This window comes from Chinchilla lanigera, unplaced genomic scaffold, assembly GCF_000276665.1.
Source record: "Chinchilla lanigera isolate Chin_1 unplaced genomic scaffold, ChiLan1.0 scaffold00001, whole genome shotgun sequence".
In the NCBI taxonomy this organism is placed as follows: Eukaryota; Metazoa; Chordata; class Mammalia; order Rodentia; family Chinchillidae; genus Chinchilla; species Chinchilla lanigera.
Window position 1 is genome coordinate 9,167,672 of NW_004955402.1, and position 4,335 is coordinate 9,172,006.

The 4,335-nt window shown below is 44.2% G+C and overlaps 1 long non-coding RNA gene across 1 annotated transcript; it reads right to left on the bottom strand.

Annotated features, from left to right (window-relative positions):
- Positions 1-3,799: 3,799 nt before the first annotated feature.
- On the bottom strand, positions 3,800-4,335 carry LOC106150012. The gene is made up of 2 exons (XR_001236539.1): positions 4,296-4,335; positions 3,800-4,147 (listed from the first exon to the last, which is right to left on the bottom strand). It is a non-coding gene; the product is annotated as an uncharacterized LOC106150012 (long non-coding RNA).

Genomic DNA, 4,335 nt, shown 5'->3' on the forward strand with positions numbered 1-4,335 from the left:
GAAAGTGTTATATGTGTTTGTTTGGAGGAGCTCCAGTCTTTGCCGTCACCTTTGGATATCCATCTTCAGCCTTGCAGAGAAGACTCTAGCCCAACCCTTCAGCTTCTAGAAATGGACTCAAACAGGACTCTATGGTGAGCTCCAGGCCTTGGACTTTTGACTGGCGACTTCAGATCTCCAAGTGCACAGATGGCCCTTTTGCACTCTTCCACACCTGACTCCACTGTAAGCCCACCTTATAAATCTTTCAGTCATCTATCTATCTATCTATCTATCTATCTATCTATCTATCTCTGTCTTATAGTAAATCTGTTCCTCTACTGAACACTGATACAAGTAGCAATTTCAAGTAATCAAAAACCCTATCCATATACAAGTCAAAGAAGAGTAAATATATTTTGCTAAAAGATTAAATGCATTGTAGTTTACATTAAATAATATCAAGTGAGTCAGATTATAAAGTTTGGTCAGACACAATATGAAAAATAATGATCTGTAGAGTTAAAAATGCCAAAAACAAAAACAGGTTTAGCTTTAGAAAGGAGGTTAAAACAAGGTTTTAAAAGCATAGATATATTCTAAACACACTTTTAGGCCAGGGAGGTAGCTTGGTGGTGTAAGTGCCTGCCTTGCAAGCAGAAGGTCCTGAGTTCAGTTCCCGGTACCAAAAAAAAAAAGAACTACACACATTTAAAAACCCCAACTGTAGTGTCATGTTGTAAAACATCTAATAATAAAAAGTTCCTTAATGTCAATCTTGTATATTTTGTGATCTGATATTAGTTAACTTTAAACATATGAGATTGGTCTATAGTTTCTTTTCTAAATGATCCGTGCAGGTAATCATTCTAACTGTAACTTCTTGCCTTGAAGCAAAGTTATGCTCTACTTTTCATAACCCATTTGTGAGGATTTCCAGGCAGTAGCAATCTGGTATCACTTTTAGTAGTGTTTAAACTCAGTGTCAGAGACACACAGTATGACTAGACATCAGTGTAGTGTACCAGAAAAGGATAGTCCAAGCACTCATGTTGGCTTAGGAATTGCAAATATCGATCATAGGAAGAAATTGTTGGCCTATTGGGCAGACAGATCAAATGGTTTTCCACACAATCTAACTCCAACCTTGGGGTGACTGCTACCTGATTGTGCCGAGAAGGATCCTGAGGATGGAGTTAATACTCTGGGAGAAAGTGCTTCTGCACCATGATTTTAAACAACATGACTGCCACAGATGGCCATGAGAGGGGCTGACTGTCAGCACTCCTCTAGGTTTTGTGTCTTACGTATGACACAAGCCATGAGTTTCCGGACTGGAGTCCGACATCTCTTCCGTCCACCCCACCTTACATCTGCCCCATCCTTCTCTGTGCATGTAGCAGATTCCGCCCTGCCGGAACCTCAGCTGGCTATCACAGTACAAGCAAGGAGCAGAGACTAAGTTGTGATTCTTGTTTGCAAAGAACGGCAATGATCCCTCTTTATTTTAGGCAGTAATTTATTGCTGGAAGTTCTGAGAATCAATAGGAAGATTAGAAGAGCAGTTTCAGACAGGAAGCAAGAAAGGTAAGGCGGAGTTCCAGTCCTGTTTAGGACGCAGTTGTCACCAGTACTGGGCACTTGTCCCCTACTCTGCCACCCCTGGACACTCATCTTTTGACCTCGGCCTCTGAATTCCACCGTGACTGATCTGAATCACCTTTATGTCACTCCCTCAGTACTCAAAATTCCGGAGTAGAGCCCGAGATTACTAGTGCAAGCACTCAGATCAAAAGCCTATACTCCAGGTACTCAGGGAGGATTAATTATCAGAAAAGGACAGAGAAATTAAACAGATACCCTCAAAAGGTCACATGAGAGGACACAAAGCGCCCCTCCAGCTTAGAAACTGCTGTCAGACAACAGGGTGAAGACCCAGTTTGGAGTGTGAAAGTTTGGTGCTGTGGGAAGGCTGCCTAGGAACACGCAGAGTGGATTCCAGGAGGCCGCGTTGAAGGTAGGAATTTCAGTGGATATCATGGGACTAGGGCCAAATGGAAACAGAACTGAAGTCAGAGCATAAAGCAAGAGAAGACCTCAGAGTAGATACCAACGGGGTCGACTAGATTGCGAGGAATAATCCAGAAGCTAGGGAGGCACAGTGAGAAAGTCTACGACTTTATAGCAGGTAACAACACAGGAAAACAAGAAGACAGGGCAGATTTACTGACGTTCACAGTAAAATTGCCGGTTGTGACCTGTTAATTTTAAGATGTTTCATCAACATCTGTTCATCACAGTACATGTCTTTACACAGCCATTGATCTGGTTGTTAGGCAACCCTTGCCCAGCTGAAGGGAAGTAAAAACCATAATCCGTGTAACCCTGGAGGCCATAAAGACACTGATCGTTAAGAAATTGATGAATTACTTCGCTGCTTCACTGAGCACCAGGAGAAACCCATCCTTTGGCCTGGCCCTCTAGATCTTTGCCTAAAGAGCCCCACCTTCTTGCTCACCGGGCTCAGCAGCAGTACTGACCTGGTGGGCTGGCAGGGCCAATGCTATGGTTTGTGTCTAGATGTCCCCTCAAAGCCTCATGCGGTCATAGGGGAGGCTGAGCCTAGAGCATGTGATTGAGTCACGGTGCAATGCTAGGATTAAGGGTGCTAGGTGATTACTGGATCAGGCCGGATTGGTTCGGCACCACCTAATCCGGGTAAACTGAATGCAACACGAGGAACAGAAGGAGGCTTGCCGGCCCCTTGTTGCTCTGCTGCCTTCTGCCTGCCACGAACTGTTTTCCTCTGCGAAGCCACCCTGCCTCGGAGCCTGCCATGTTGGACTGAAACCTCTGCAAACTGTGAACTAAGTAAACCTTTCCCCCTTTCACTTTGGGTGTCAGGTATTGATCTCAGCAACCAGAAAAGTCAGGAAGACAGCCAAGGCGTAGCCGATGACATCCGGGTGGGTGGGAGCTGGGCCACAGGCTTTCCACTGTTACAGAGAGAAATGCCTGATTACAGCCCCAGGGATGGAAGCAACAGCGGCTGATCGCTCCCTGGTAGCAAGCTGGAAAAGTTTATCCGACAAAAACATTTCCTGGTAGAATCACAAGTTCCAGGGGGTTGGAGTGGGCACTGGCCCAACTTCCAGTCAAATCATTTTACACATTACTAAACTTAACTGAAAACATTTCACTTTTCTAGAGACCTGGCAGAGCTCATAAATTGCTTAAAGCTTTCTTTTTTTGTTTGTTTTTGTAAAGCTTTCTTTTTTATCAGGCAAACTTTCTTAAAAGTTTGAAGACTGGTCTCCAGTTACCTGAACACCCAGACAATACTAGATCTCTCTACTATGCAGGAGGGACACACGAACATGTTTCTTCACTCACTCATTTAACAAATAAACACGTTTTCAGTTAAAAGTAATTTCTACCACACCAGACTCAATGACTTTGTAGACTGATTTTTTAAAAAAATGTTTTTAAATACACAGCCTTTGGAAATAAGTGTAAGTGGAATAAGTGGAAATAAGTCATTAAGCGTGGTGGCACACACCTGTAACTCCAGCACTGGGGAGGCTGAGGCAGGAGGATCCCTGTGAATTCAAGGCCAACCTGGGCTACAGTGAGTTCATAGCGAAACCCTGTCTCAAAAAGACTGAAAAAAAAAAAAAGTCACTAAGTGTAAGATTAAAACATTCTGGCATTTACAGACTAAAGTTTGTCACTGGAAAATAAATATTCTAAAATAGAAAACAGGGACACAAATAAAAAAACAAGGGGGTTAAGAGACACGAACTCAACCAGTAAAAGGGTAAACGGGTATTGGCGATTTATTGCGAGACAATTTAGGAAGACAAAAATCTATTTAGAAGGTTAGAAAGGCAACAGCGCAAGGAATTTATTTTCTGGTTTTAAGAAAAACCGAATGATGTATTTACAAAAAAAATTTAATGCCCAAGACAGTCAATGACAAATGAAGTGCAACAAAGCAACATTCCACACTCCCGGCACCTTTCGTTAACTCGCAGGCCTGTGCCTACCTCCCGTGCACGTAGTGGCTGAACAAGGTCTTTCAAACCCTCACGTGCATTTCCTTACGTTCCTAGGAAAGCGGAATCCTGACACACATGACTGTGCTATTCGTTGATGATTCCGAATTTCGCTAAAAACCGCAAAGGAAACCAAAAGTGCCACATTAAAAATTCTGATAACCCCACCAAACAGGAAGCACAAGCGGGAAACTCGGAGGCTGGCAAGGCAGAGCGGCCCCGCCAGGGGCCGGGGAGACCCCGCTCTCGCGCCGGCCCCACCTGGGGGCGCGCAGGTGCGCGCGCACACGCCTGCCGCGGG